We start from the raw sequence: 16380 nt of genomic DNA on the forward strand, positions 1-16380 counted from the left end.
TCCTCTGAATCACACTACCTTGAAGTGATGGACACACATTTCTCCAATGGCTCCTCAAATCATTGTTAATTAAATGATGAGTAATTAAACCATCCTGAAGAAATCTGGACTAGCACATGCCCTGTGGCTTTCTCAGGAAGGCTTGTTTCCACAGGAAGACTAGGTTTTCAAAGAATAAGGTGTTCTAAAGACACAGCATTGTATTTCCTCCTGTTTTAGCTTGTGTCATGTTTAACTGGAAACCTTTTCTTATTCTGGAATAAGGAATAGCTATTATTTTAATTATGTTGACATAGCTTTTGAAGGAAAAAGCATATTCCTGTTCCAAATGAGTTGTCCAAAAAGCCCTAGGTTTTTTAATTGTGTGATCAGCCCAAAGATGAACTTAACTTTGCTAGCCACTCACCTTTTACTCAAACTGTAGTTTCTCATAGCCAGTGCCACAATATTCTTTGATTAAACCACAGATGAAGCTGGTGTATGAAAACAAAGATCAAGATGCAGCATGATTGATAATCATCCCGTCTGTGCCTATCAATCATGAAAAAAGAATTCAAAGCCTCCTTAGAAATGTAGGGTTTGGTATGCGCATTGCTGAATATCCTCCATACGTCTCAAGGGTGTGGAGTTAGAGTCTTTAACTTTTAATTCTTGTTTATGTAATAGTGCCTGAGATAAATCTCCATCTGAGAAGTTAAAGAGGTGGCAAAAAAGCATCATATTATTTTTTCTTCTTTTCTACAGTGACAGATTATTAAAATCCTTTGGTTTTGATTTAGGATAGGATGTTATCTTAGTACACTTCTAAATTTAAAATAATAATTGTACCATACATAACAACATAATATCACATATTACCACCTAAAAGATGTGTTGGATCTGTAGCTTTCTTTTCCGCTTGTGAGACAACAAATAATATCCATTTGTTTCCACTGTGTGAGCAAATCATCTTGATGAGCAGGTGACTTCAGTTTTGTAGTTGATCAAGCAGCCTCATGTTGGCTTTCAGGCTTTGAAACACTGTCAAAGTTCACTTTAGAGTGAATCTCATGGCATGGAGGTGTGAAGGGGTGGATGAGTTCATCTCCAAATCACTGTGAGCAAGCTTGCTCATAGTAAGCAATGAACATTTCCAAGGAAGCTGGAACATTTTTTTGGTGTTCCAAGTTGAGTGCTGTAAAGCCAAACTGTATAGGGAACATCTGACTCTGGAGGAGTCTCTTTAGAAGGCAATAGATTTTGATTCCAAACTGAAAAGGAAAAAAATGCTAGTAATCAGCATAGTTAAACTAAGGGAAAGTTATTTGCTCTTCAGAAATCTTCTGAGACACCTGAAGGCATTCTCTCTCAGGACTTGACTAAGTATTTTTATTTTCCCCAAAATATTACAGTTGCTTAATAAAATCTCTGAAGACTCTTCTTGGAGGAAGGAGGGGTAATCTCTCAAGGTAACCTATAGGGCAGGGGATTGAAATAAGATTGACACAAACCTGGATAATGTATGGCAAGAAGAAAAAATAGATGCAATAGATTTCCTAGAGCCTCTTGGAAAGAGTAGTAGCATTTTTAACAACCAGTCTTTAAATGTCAGTAGGCTGAGGTAAATTGTGAGGTCTGTCTCAAAATTTGCACGACTCTGGTCTACCAATGACCTCAAAACTTCAAGAAACGCCAAGCAATTAATCACCTTCCTAATAGAATACTACAGTCTTGCTTACATGTATGCTTTGTATTGATCCTTGCCTGCTGAATTTATATTAAAATTAAATTTTTACCAAGTCCACTGTTCCTAAAAATTGTTAATAACCTATTACATATCTGAACCTGAACAGAACTATATATGAAGCAAGCCTAAGTTCTGCTTGTCCATGTATACTCTCTGAAGTGTTATAAAGTCTGTGGATCCACTATTTCTAGTTAATATTAAGATATTAAATGTAGATACAGACGTAATATAAATACTGCAGCTTTGCTTTTTTTTTCTTTTTCTTTTTTATTTTTTTTTAAACCTTCCATTACTTGCATACAAACTTGTTGCCATGAAGCTAACCAGTGTTTGTTATGACTCATCATGGAAACTTGAGAAAATGTTTGGCTTGAATTGCTAACCAGTCAGTTATATATAAAGCAAGAAAGGGTGGATTTTGTTCAGTCTCAGAGTCTAATATTGACTTAAGCTGTAATTCTCAGTGTTATGAGTGTCCTTAAATCCTAGGATCTTACTCTCATTAAAAATAGTTATTTCATAAATGCTCAGCTGTGAGTCAAGCATCCAAATACCTGTACTCAAGTTTCTAATATCTTGAAATTAAATGTTTAATTTAAATTACTAAGCTGAAGATATTGATCACTATCTTTATTCTGAGGTAAGTTATAGAAAATATCAAACTGGTGTGCTTGATTTCCTTTAAAATTACATTTGTGCTGTCAAATGTGACAAAGGCTGCTAAGTAGATAGGAACGGAAACTGGTTGCTAATAAATAGAGCGTGGTGTGAGCAGTAACATTGGAATTAACATGGTTCAACCTTGAACTGAATAGAGCACCTATAAGTGTTTACCCTGCAGAATGGCACCCCTTTACCCTGTATGAGTGGCTACTGCCCCCATCTCTGTTCCAGGACTGCTTTTGACTTAATTTCAAGGATGTGATGAGTGATTCTCTTCTGTAGTAAAAACACATGGATGCCAGAGAAGAACACGTCAGCCCTCCTAACAGGTGGCTACCAGCTATCTTTTGAGATACTCTGTGTTAATCCCAAACTGTTAGCATCCTGAGATTGCATTTCAGGGCGTAAGCAAGTATCCCTCAGCCTGTAACAGGAAACACTGTGATAAATGTCCACCTGATTTCTGATCCATTTGATGTGTTACCTTGTTGTTGTACACATGTTCACCGAGTTCTTTTGTTTCCTCCAATTTTTGTTCTCCTCTTGCACATCTCAGGTTTCTCTGTAACTCTCTGTTCTTCCTGCTTTGCGCTACTTTTTAGCTACAACACAAACTTGGTGGTGACACAGAGGGGCTTGAATCACTTCTTTAATTTTCTGGGTGGAGGAGAGAAGCCTTTTGAAAAGAATATGTGAACACATTGTGCAAAGAGCTGGGTACATACTTCAACATTATCCTGGAGCACACCAGGATAATCAGCAAGTATGCAGTACTGAAAATTTGCCAGATACCAGAGCTCTGGAGGACTGGAATATATTTTTCAGAAGGCTATAAGAGTTGAGTATACAGCTATTCTTTTCTGACTGGAGAGGTAACAAACATGAAAATCTCTCTCTCTCTCTCTCTCTCTCTTTTTTTTTTTTTTCCCTCCAGTTCTCAGCTGCCACTTTGTAGCAAAGCTTTTAGAAAAGTCTCCCATCCCATTTGAGTACCTAGATTAGAAATGAGTATTTACAAAAAGCCTCTGCTTCTGTATGAGGTCATTCATTTTGGTAACTAAAGAGGAGCTGACACTTGCAAAACTCAAGGGCTGGATTCTACCTAGGCTTTACAGAACATGGTTCAATCTTGGGATTAGACAATACAGAAACAAAAATGATATTTGTGATGGATGAAATTACTGCCGTTTGCCATTTAATATATTCTCGTCCTTTAAAAGTCCATGGTCATGCATCTAAGAGGGAGAAGTTCTACCTTGCCTTGGCTGCTGCCTCCTGGTTCAGTTAGGGGGATGGAGGACTGTGCTAACCAAGGAGCTGCTGTGCCCAGGGTGAGAAAGCTAGGGAACAAGCTTGTGGAGCCTGGGAAATGACTGAGGAGAACAGGGAGCTAGGCCTTCAGTGGAGGAGAAGGAGGAGAGGCTTTTCCAGGGATCATAGAGGACATAGTAGCATCTGCTGCAGCCCAGGATGCCTCAGAGCCGGGCTGAGCGTGAACCTGGGAGACAGCGCTCACGTTGTTCTTTGTCCTGCTGGTGTCAGGGGGAGAGGAGCTCCTTATTGCTCTTTTGTCACAGGTTGGGTTTCTCTTTTAAAAAGTTTCTGGCTTTGGCCCTTCTGACAGTTTTACTGTCAGGCAGATGGGACAAAAAACTGCATTTGGGAGACAAGACTTATTCCCTTATACTCTTATTTTCACAGCACTTGTTGCTGTGATCTCTTTTATTTTTATCCCTTAAAAAACAACCAACCAACCATATAAAAACCATTAGACATTGCTGATGAGTCTTAATATTTTTTTTTAGAGTACAGCCTGAGATGCATGAGAAATACTTTTAATCACAGGACAGGGAACTGAGCATATTTGAGTCCTGAAACCTTATGCATGTATTTAACTTCACAAAATAACCACTGTATAGGAAAATAAAGAAAATAACCACATTCTCCAGATAACCTGTGGAAATTTAAGGCAGAACTGAGATTCCTGGTACTACTGAGACTACATATTTATATTTTGTACATAATTTTTATCATATGTTTAATGGATATATATAATCTCAAACGTGTATACAGCTGTACAGTTTTCTTGTTCTCTCCTTCCTTTTTTAAGTTGGATTATCACAAGGTGTGAAAGTTGCTGTATGCTCATTTTCATTGATCTGATATTTGGTTTGGGATGAAGGGGAGGAGAAGAATGTTATTCTCTCTACAGATGATTTACTTTTTGTTTCTGGGAATAAAGCCAATATTTCTTTTTCCCTATTATGTTTCATATCTGTGGTTGAATCCAGAAGTGACAGCCTTCCTATTAGTGAGATTTGTGGTTTGTCTGTTTTTACTTCAAGGGACCCTCAGTACAGATAGCAGCTACCCAGTGGGTGCTTTCCTGATGAATGCAAATCCTGGTGTCATTCTGTCAGTTTGAGTCCCCATGCTTAAAGGTGCATAAAAAAATTATCCCAGAGACAAATAGATTGAATTGTATTTACACAGTTAGAATAATGTAACTTGCCTCTTCCCATGGTGGTCATCACGTGTCAGCAACAAATCAGTGAATCTAGGGAAATAAATTTAGAAGTTCTAAGACATTTTTATTTTAGTACAGCTGTATCTGGTCTGGGATTATAAGAAAAGGACTAGTTGTGTTTCAAAGCAACCCCACCCTGACACATTGTGAGCTGGAGAAGTTGATATTGTATATCGGGTATAGGCTTTGCCCAGAATCTGTTATAAACCTCAGATTTAATCTGTTCCTTGTTGTGCTTGATCTCATGGTCTGCAGGGGCTTGTGCTTGCCAGAAAGGATGTTTTCCTAGTATCTGAAAATTTGCCAAGTTACTTATCAGAGCAAGACGGGTTCTGTGTCAGCAGAAGTACACAAAAGTAATATACATGCTGAGGAGCAGGAAAGCCAGGGAGACAGAGAGAAAAGTGATTGGCATCTGACAGAGGAAAGGCTTCAGTACACATCTTCCCACTGGAATGTATTTGCTTTTTGGAAGATGCACATCTACTTGTTCCCCCTCACCATAATACCAGGTCAGCCTCGTATTGCTATTCTCTCTGCCAGTTTGAAGTATTTTTTCAGGACTCTTGTTTAATCCTGGCTGAAGATTTCAGAGTCTTTGGCTTCTTGGCAGTAATTGTGCGGGGCATGCAGTGCCTTATCTGCATGGTTGTTCTTCCCTGGCTCTTAATCTCCTCCTCTCCCTGCTCCCACCCTGTTCCCACCTGGTGTGGACATGTTTTCTGTTATTTTCCATATGAGGCATCATAAGATGTTCAGATTGGTTAAAATGGTTGGATAGAGGAAGAATGAAGGGACTGGTTGACCTGGTGCATGAGGTTGTGAAGGACTTCTGGAGAAAACAGCTGAGGGCCATCACGTTCTCACTGTTATTCAGTAGGTAAAAGAAACAATGGCATCAGTTGGGACCCAAATAGGCAAGAAATCCTTTGTAAATATCTGGTATGTTTTCAGCAGGTCAATATCTGACAGGCTTTGATCTAGTGATTTAGACTGCATGCTTATAAGGCATAGTAAATTTTTAAGACAATCTAAGTCAGTGTGAATTTTGGGTGATTAAAATCTTCTCTAGCCTTAGCTGAAAGGCTCTCAGCCTCCATTGTAGAAGGGTGCAAGGCTGTCTTCCTTTGCTATTGCCCATGCTATTACCCTGTATTTTTTACCCCTTTCAGTGCACAAAGCTTTGTCTAGACTAGGATTTGTGTCAGTTGTGTGATTAGCTCCTTGATAGCTGTAAACTCTAGCCTAGACATGAATGTGTCTTTCTTCACTTGGAAAAGCTTTCCCTTCCCTCCATTCCACAGGATTAAAGTTGTCGAGTTCAGTGCATGTGGTAGAGATCAATGTTTTTTCTGGGGTGGTGCTGATGCTATTTGTAATGCAGTAGCAGTTAGGAGTCCGAGTGGTGGACCTGGTCCCCACTTTAAACACTATACAAATTGAAAATATCAAAAAGGTGCCAGTTCCAAAACATGTACAGTGTATGCAGAATACAGGAGACAAAAGTTACCTGTTGATAGAAGGAGCACAGGAAACAGTGAACCAACAGTGGTCAGCAACATTGGCCACAGTCTTGACAGTCCTGAAGACGAGTCACCATCAAGGTCCCATTCCGTTCCTTAAGGACACCCTGGTAAAGGTGGTGGTCTGGAGCAGGTCAGCCTACCATCATGCTGTTTAATCTTTAACAGCATAAACAGTGTCAGTTGTATATACATTCTTTTATGCCACTGAACTGCTCAGCTTGTGTACTGTACTGTGCAATGGCCAGATAAAACCACACTGTAATGTCCTTTGGGCATTATTCTACTCAGAACATCCTTGTCAGATTTATCTTCCTGCATAGCTGATTGACATTTTGGGGTAAGTTCATAAGCCTTCCTTTGTGTCCACTGAGAATCCTTCAAACGGCCTCCTTGTTCTTCTGGTGTGATACCCATTAAGCAAATTCTTGTATGAGGAGAGGCACTGCTGAACTGTTTAACAGGAACTATGGTTCCTGATTTTTCAGTACAGCCATTCAGAGACTTTGCAGCATTGTCATTGGAAAATGCTGTTTCATCCCAAAATATGTTGCGCCTTTGGTACCTTTGGTTTATCATCTTGCCTGATTCCCTTGTTTTTCAGCATGCTGCTTGATTAGGCTGTTGTGGAGAAGGGGGAATCTAAGACATCTAGGAAAACTCCAAATCTGGGATGAAAACTTTTTGGAAATGAAGAATTTTCTAAATGGCATTTTTTTAAATATATATATATATAAATCTTATTTTTTTTTTTCCCTCAGCTGGGCCCACTTATCATTAGATTCAGGACTAACAGGAATTTCCAGGCTTTGAGCTTCTGTGCAGCCCTTTGGATGAGGAAGCAGGACAGGAATTTGTTTAATCCCATGTCAGATTTTCCAGGTGGAACATTAAAAAATACACATATGTAAGTAATTTTGTAAACAGTGGGAGCAGCAGAGTTGAGTTTCCTACTGGTCTGTACTTGTACACCTGCAACTCATTCCTACTGTAATGACACAGTTTCTCTTCCTCCTTCCATCCTCTCAGACCTCCACATGACCTGCACATTTCATCTCTCCTGCTGTCGCCAAAGCCACCCCATAGAGCAGGGACTTCCTGCTCCCTACTATGTTCACAAATTACAATCAGGGTGGAAGACAACATTTAGTGGTTTGTAGCTGAGTGGACGCTTCAGTTTTTCCTTTGCTATGTTCAATTTTTTTTTTCTCCGCTCCCCTACATGAGCTTGCTGCTATTCATTAAACACATAAGAAAATCATTTGGTTAAAACTGGCCAAAGAATTAAAAAGATTAAACAAATGGTGTGTGGGACTGATGAACTATGTGCTTGAAAAAGTCTCATTTTCCTGAAATCAGCCTTAAAGTACATCCTTTAGGAAATTTTGAAATTTATTTCTAGTGGTGTTAATCCCCAGCCATGAGCTAGATGCCAAGACCCTGGTCTTGTGGATGGGACCTCAGCATGAACTTCAGCTCAGTGCCCATGAACCACCCCTCCAGGAGAGAGCCCTCTTATAGTTTAATCATGTATGTGAATATGGCATATAAGTTGCTTTATCTTGTTCAACAGATATGGCAGCTTGATGTGTTTAATTTGTCACAGGGTCTCTGGAGGGACTGAGTCTGAATCTTAGCCCATATTTGTTATTTTGTGGTTACTGATGCTAGTCTGGTTCTCACTAGTTATTGGAAATTCAGGCTTGAGTGCTTTCCAACTTTGCTTTGAGGAGCACTTTCTTTGTTTTGTCTTCTGTTAATTAGTCTTTTTGCTCTAACTTGGGTTAGAGATTTTAGACTATGAAGTTACAAATAGCTAAAAATAGTGTTAAAATATTTAAAGCTTAATTTACTTAGAAAGCTTGTATTCCCCAAATGCTCTAGGGCCTGCTAAATGATCCATAAAATTTTTTCAACTTAACTACCTCACTCAAGCTTTCTTTCTGTTTTCTTCCTGCTTGGGTTTGGAACAGTGTTTTTTGTCCTGTGATTGTACAGCACTGTGCATAATTGGATATTGGTCTGTGAGTGGTCCTGTAGGTACTCCTACGAGGTCTGTAATGGACGTCTTTTTCTTTCCCCTTTATAAATAAAGCACTTGCTGTGGGATGTGTTTCTACTTTAGTTATATGTAATCAGCCCAGCATTTTTGAGTCTGGAAGAAAATGAGCACGTGCTTGTAAGAACTAAGTTTTTTGTTGTCTTTCAGCGAATGAGATATGGCTGTGCTCCATATTTATAATGCAGTTTTTTAGATAATGTAATTTTTTTTTTGTTTTTTTTTCTTTGCTTCCCCAAAGATATTCCGATGCTATAATAATATCATCCTTTTTATAATATACTTTTTTTTTTAATTTAACAAAGAAGTTATTCTATTTTTTACACTATCTTGTATAGAGTAATTGGTGGCTCTGTATGTTAAAGAATCAATGAATTTATTTAGCTTACAGTGTTAATTAATGTAGTGAATGTTTACTTGCAATAAATGAGAAAAAAGCTCCCTGGAATCAGTTTTGGCAGTATTAGGAGCTTCTGCCAACATTGTAATTGCTATAAAATTATCTCTAAGCAATTAGTAATGACACCTTTTATATATAATAATACCTACTCTCTGCCTTCCTATTCTCCCAAGAGTCTGAAAGTGGTACTATGTCCTGGGATGTATTTATGAAATCAGAGGGAGAAGGAAAGAACAAATAAAAAAGAGTAGTGAATAACAGTGAACATAGTCCCCAGTCCAGACAGATGAGCAGGGGACATGAGGGAAAGGGAGCAGGAATGTATGGCAGCTCTCTGGCACGTTCTGTGGATGAAGTAGTTTGATGGGAGGGGAGACAGGTTTCCTATTGAAATGCATCTGTATTTGTATGGACATATTAGCCAGGGCTGCTTTCTGTAGACTGAGAATGGCTGCAGAAGCAGTGAAGTGTTGTACTGCTCTAGAAGAGAAAGTATGTCACAGCATGTTAATGAAATAATTTATATTAAAGTAAAATGGATGAAGGCATGTCAACTTTTGGAAACTTTGGCTTTCATTTTCCCATTAGAGTTGAGGGAAGATGTTTTCAGGCTGTCATGAAAGGTGAAATGGGAGAGATTTGGAGATACCTTGCCAGTTAACCTGAGCACCAAGACAGAAAGGTGCTTGTCATCTTTTGTCAGCCCACTACATTCAAATCAAACTTGGTACATTACGTATTTTGCCTATTTCATAAAAAACATGAAATCTTTTCACGTCTTCTGAAGATCTACATACTTGAATATCCATACTCAAATTTCACCTTCCAGAAAGCATAACAAACCTCTGGGAATCTAATGTGAGATCAAGAGATCCGTTTCGCATGTGTGTATGGCCCTGAGTATTTCCAGAATTGTTTCTATGCATATTTTCAAATGCAGTACAGGCGATGCTGAACCTGTGCTGTCAGTAGGGGAAAAATGAGGCAGAAGAAAGATGTGAGCAAAACTAAACAGCAAATAAACAAAAAATACAGATATATCTATGCTCACATAAATCCTCAGGCTTCTTTATAAATTGCATTTTTTTGCGAAGCAAGGAAAGGAAAAAATAAAATATTCAGCTTTTGTCTGATACAGAAAACAAGCATGACATTTAAGTTTCATGTTTTCAGAACAATTCAGGACTATTATTATGTTAAATTATCAAACATTGATAAGCAAGGCACAGTCTTTTTTTTTTTTTTTTTTTCCTTTCTTCATTCTAAAGATAAAATCCTTGGAGAAGGGCTTGAATAAAAAAGCAGTCCCTAGGCAACATTGAGGCTAACATTAACGCTGTTCAAATACCAAACCCTTACCAGAATGCAAATTTTACACAGTTTTCATGCCACTCCATGTGGAGAAAAATTGGACTGCTTGACCCATGTATTTCTGTTAAAAACAGAGTGTTCAAGTTAAACTCAGAGGGTTTTCTTAATTTGTAATGCAATTCATTTAAAATTCCATAACTTTTGCAACTTTTCAGTGGGAGACAAGCCCCCTGCTCCGGTTCCCCAATTCCTGCATTTGCATTGTTGACTTACCTTATGCTATTTTGGAATTTTATGATATTTGGAGGGTTTTAGCTTTTATTTAAATGCCAAATAAGGGATTTGGGAGTTTTTGTGAATATCTCAGCTTTGCTTTTCATCTTGAAGTGTATTTGTAGCTTTCATGCTTGTAAAGAAGATCTTGTAAATGCTTATCTTGCATGCTAGGAAAAAATCAAAAGGCAAAAGAGAAAAAAAAAACACAATTATTCTAGAATTTAATTGTTGTTTTATCAGTCTTGTGATATTAGGATGTGTACTGTAGCCCAGTATCTGAAGAGAAAACAGAAGCTAGAAACAACAAAAATATTTGCATCTCCTCCTATGCTTATAGTAGATGACTGCAGGAAAGAAAGGGTGGTGGTGGGGAATGTGCATAAGACACAGATTTGTTGATCACATAATGGTGCCAATTGTTCCCTGTGAGCAGTGAATGTTTCTGCGACTTAATTGTCCTCCACAATGAGTAACATGCTCTGTCTTGCACTAGGGTAAATCAGTGTTTCAGAAAGAGAAACACGTGACTTTGTCTTAACAATCTGCTTATCATTAGACTATGTTGTTTCTTGCTCAGCACTAGAAAAATGAGTTAAACTTGAAGGGTGTGTATGGATGTGACTTCTTTCTCAAAAGTGATTAAGAAAATGGAATAAGCATTTCAGGTGAAATTCTAGCTTCCCTTGATCTGATGTAAGAGACCTCCACGGGCCAAGACTTCAGTCTTGGAAATTACTCTTTGTAGTGGAGACCTTTAGAAACTCCCTTTGAAGAAAAGGGGAACTGGCATCTATATGCAATTTGCTGTAAATCATAGCACTCTTCCTAATCTTCTACAGCTGTTTTGTTTGTGTGCAGAAGCTTCCTAACACTAGAAAGGGTATAGTAGCATTTAGATAAATTTCCTTTTTGTAGCTCATATTCATATGACAATTAAAGTCAATGAGTCTGAGAGCATGTATAAATATTTTATTAGAGAAGGCCAATGTGAATACTGTGATTAAATCTCTGGTGAAGGTATGAAAATTGAAATCCCAGCAAAGTTGAAATCACTGGAAAAAATACTCTAATGGACAGGATCTTCCTTGTCAACTGGCATCTCTCCTCTCCTGTACTTTGGCAGCATTGACAACATTTTTCAGGGAATTGTATTTTTTTTTCCCATTAGTTACAACAGCAGTCAATATCTAGCATTCTCTTGCTAAATGTCATTGAAAATTCAAGTTAGATATTTTAAACTAATTTGGCCAGAAATGTATGCTTTTATATAGAAATATTTTTATACTTGTATAAATTGTTCACATGTATGTATATAAAAGTTTTGCAGGATGTGGTAGGTTAGTAGTTATGTTATGCTACTTGAGCGTCTTATCAAATTTGGTGGCTTTATGAAACAAACATTATAAATCTTCAGCGAGATCACAACTTTGACAAATAGTATTAATGCAACATTAATTCACCTGCCTTTAGGATTTGCTGTAACATCATTTGGGTCACCAGAAAACCTAGAGTGATGCACAAAACCAAAAACCACCAACTGAATGCTCATCACATTGATTATAGCTGGTTAAATGATAATCACCCTTCTGAGACAGTCTGTTTCTAGCAGTCTTGATAGCATCTCTCTCTGCTCTATGCTATTTAACATTATCAGTCAGTGAGCTGGTGGAAAATGCTAGTGAGGGAAGTAAGGGATATGAACCAGAAAGGCAGTATTTATGCTCATAGGGATAGTACTGGTGTCAGATAATTAAACATGGCTCTAGTTCTGGTCTCTATACTTAGAGAGTTAACGATGAGCCATGAAAACCATTTGAGATGGGGGAGGGGTAAGGGGTAAGGGGGCGGGAATGGCATTTAGGGAGGGAATCTAGGAGTTCAGTGAATAACTTGGTAAGCGGATAGTGAAGAACTGGCTTGAACTCACTGTACAGGCAGGGAGGTGGAGAATACATGGTGATAGATATTTCTTTATATATAATCCAGTGTCTGAAAACTGCATCTGGGCTAGCCGAGACCAGCGTTACAGTGTGTGTTTTTAACCAGGTGGGATGTTAATTGCTGTAACAGTGTGGCAATAGTTGGATCAGGTTGAGATGTTGAATGAACACTGATAGTATTCTAGTTGAAATAAGAATTAATTTAGGACAGCCCTACAGGGGTCAGCCTCGAACACAGCAGCTCCTACTGCTTCTGGACTCTGGCTCAGCTGAGCAGTGGGAGACATTTAACAGTTGCAGCCCTAAATGTAAACTTGTGTTCCTGCAGGAGCACCTCAGGAAGTCTGTCATTAGTAAATTCCATCATTAGTAAACCTCCCAGGACCTTAGACCAACTGCGTACACAGAGTAGAAGTTGTTAATTAATGAATATATCCCTTTTTGCACACTTGTGATGCAAATACAGAAAGTATTGTTCTTGTCTTACTACAGAAGGGGATAGGGATGAAATTGCTTCTCAGACTGAAAAGCAGCAGCATGGTGTCTGTTTTGTCTCCCTCCTGGGAAAGAAACACCTCATTCTGCAAAATAACCGCTTATGCTATTTAAATCTGATCTTGTAATCTATGTTTTGTGAGCTGTTGTTTCTGTTGTCATATTTGCTGAAATAAGCAGATTTATACTGACAGGCTTTTGGTTTTAGGAACAAAAGCACGGCTGCTTACACGATAGGTGTTTCAAAATCAAAGCATTAGTTGTAACAAGCTTCTGTAAATTTACAAATACCTTAAAACTTTTAATCTTTCATATGCTTTTTAAAAAGTCACTGAATTAACCTCAAAGCATTCTAGCATTGGCCATCCTGTCAAGAGACTGCATACACACACACAAAAAAGATATCTCTATTTCTCTTTTTTATTTTTTATTTTTCTGCAAAATAAGTTGAGAAGGGTGTCTATGATATTTAGATTAGAGGCTGCTTAACAGGCTGTATATATTAAGCTACTGTATTTGCTTCAGAATGGTTTATTTAACTTGCAATGGTGTTTCACCCAGTGGCTTTCCCAGTGCTGATCTGTGGCATGTGCTCACCACCCTTACTAGAAGTCTGTGAAGGGTGCAGATCTCTTCTAAACAGATCTGCTCATCAGCAGAGATGTGCTGCCCTTCTGCACTATATTAGTGGAAACATTTTAAATAAAAGAACAAGAAATTCCAAGGTTATTTGTGTGCCTGCATTCATGTTGCTACTTCCCTGGTGCTTCTTGAGCTGAGTTTGTAATTATCTACCCACCATAACAGTTGTTTTTTTTCCCATCTTTTGGCCATTTCTGTTTACTTCTGCTCCTTTCTCAGCACATTAATGTTTTCCTATTAGAACAGATGTAATTGGTGGATGTAGAAGAATTAATGTGTATGTATCTTTGTATATGCATGCATTGAATGATTTGTATATGCATGCATTGAATGTTTGCTCTGTCTGGAACAGGCCAGATGAATAGAAAGCATACAACAGGGTAATTGGGGAGTTGGTAAAGTGAATAGCATGTAAGTATTGAGTACTTTGCTTAGAAAATCCCATGCATGTAAATACACTGTGTAAACCAGAAAGGCTAGATTTTTTGATTAATTGGAAGAAAAAAGGCAGGAATATGAAACCCCAGTTTCAGAGGATCTGGGGAAAAAACTGTTGAATTGGCTTCAGCTTGACTTCCTATATGCAGGGAATTTCAACCCAGGGGTAGAGATTTAAAGCATTAACAAGTAAAAGAGAAGGGAGCAGCTGTTTGCAAGAGATCCCCTCCCAGGTTGCGTTGCTCTGCTTTAGGAACACCACCTTCCCGGGAATGCTAAAGCTTGGATTGGTGTCTGAGAAGCAGAATCAAGCATATATCCTCAAGGTGATACTTAATTCACATGAGAGACAAATTGTCCATAGACCAAGAGAAAAATAATCTCTCCCCTGATCCTTTGTTCAGTTTCTGGTGACTCTTTGTGATGTATGCAAATTTATGAGTTTTTTGGCTCTTCAGTTAGCACAGACTAGAGTAGCACCACTGATTTCAGACAAGCAGTACTAGTTGACACCAGCTGAAGACATCAGTCTATAATATTATTACTTCCTAGAGACTTTATAAGGTCACTGTACAGGAGGTAGATCTTTTGCTTTGACAATCGTCTGGAGATCCCCTGGCTTACAGGATGCGGCTCGGCTTGGAAATCCCCATTTTGGATAGGACGAAAGGGGCTGAAGCCAAGCAAAACACTGATTGGACTGCCACGTAGCAGGTTTGTGGTCTGGAGCTATGCCAAAGAGCTTTATGGTAACACCAAAGGTCCTTCAGGCTCAGGTGACTTAAAGGATAACCACAGGCAATACAGTGGCTTTAGCTGAGATCTGCAAGGGTGCTCCCTTGCCTCCTGATCTTGGAAATCCTATGAGCTTGCCACCATGGAAGGAGTAGTAAAAAGGATTCTCTTTAATAATGCATAGTTATGAGGGAGAGTACCAGAGCATTTGTTTTTTCTTGTGAATTTCTCAACATGTGGAAGGATGTCCAGAGGCTGAGGGCTTACAAGTATAAAATGTGATTTCCACCCGGGTGTTCTCCATTCCTCTGTTAGAGCAGTGTCGTTCTTTAAATTGTGTACCATTAACTGTGCCAGACAAAGGAACTGGGCATTGATGACCTAAAAAAATGCACTGAAGCCCCGGCAGTTCATACTGGACCGGAACAGATGGCAATGTTTTGTTTTCCAAACAAACTTTCTGGTCATTTCAAATAAATGTATTCTGCTAGTTCTTCCTGCAATTTGTTTTACACTGCTGTGTGCTACAAATACAGCCCTGCTAGGGCAACTGCCATGGGGACAGATCATAGTTTCAGTTTTTTTGTAGTGCTCTGGTGTTGAGGAGCGTCTTAGATGTCTGTTTTATCATTCTGAGTTCCTGCATGGCACAGAGCCGGCGGAGAGGCAATGTGCAGCCTCTTGCCCTGGTTGCCCCAGGGGCAAGCATATACCACTACTGCCCTGCTCAGGGGTATTGGGCACTCTTCTAGCCACCCCTGATGAGAATCCCTTACTTTTGGTATTGTACTGTGCTGCTAAGGCATGGTTCATTCATTTTTTGAGCTGTTACAGCTGTCTGCATGTCCTCCTTTTTCTTGAATACCTATAGTTGGTTTATTTTCCCTACATTTGCTTATGCCCTTAAAATGTGTTAATGAGTAATTATGCAGTATAAATCTTGTTCAATGCTTTTCTGGATGGGGAAGGTTTTACCTCTAATACTGACTTTAGTGATGGTCACTCCCAAATCAATACTCTTTTTCATTACTAGAGCACTTCGTTCATTTAGCTCAGAATTTTCCTACGAGAACAGTAGCCTAGACAAAGGGGAGGGTTCAAATACAGGGTTATGACTTTGCCAGATGATCTTCTCATATGCTGGTTTGTGTTTTTTATTTGTTTGTTTGTTTGTCTTTTGCCTTGAACGTGGGGAGGGTAAGAGGTGATGCAGAAAGAACTTTTCTAAGCACGTACCCTGTGTTATTTCTGGCCTTCTGCTCTGGACTTCCAGGATCTGTCACAGGAGGCTCTTATTTTTGGAACTGTTTTCTTATTTTAGCTTATTCATTGTTACTTATGCTGAGTTTCACTGTTGGGTCATTAATAGAAAAGTTAATGTGAATCTCTTTTGTAGAAAACACAGAGACATTCCTTCCCTCATTTTGGGGTGAGGACAGCTATCTTGTTTTTTGGACCAAAAGCTAGGATTTTGGTGGCTAACAGCTCTTGCTTAGGAGTAGTTATAAGAGTGAAACATAACATTAAAGTATGGGATTTCTGCTTCCACCACTCAACAGGGTAAGCCAAGAGCTGCGTCTGATTCATCCTTTTACTGGCCTGTGGACCAGCCCTTCATCTTCACGTCTAACTTGCTTTTGACACA

The sequence above is a fragment of the Cygnus atratus genome, chromosome 1 (assembly GCF_013377495.2).
Source record: "Cygnus atratus isolate AKBS03 ecotype Queensland, Australia chromosome 1, CAtr_DNAZoo_HiC_assembly, whole genome shotgun sequence".
Classification (NCBI taxonomy): Eukaryota; Metazoa; Chordata; class Aves; order Anseriformes; family Anatidae; genus Cygnus; species Cygnus atratus.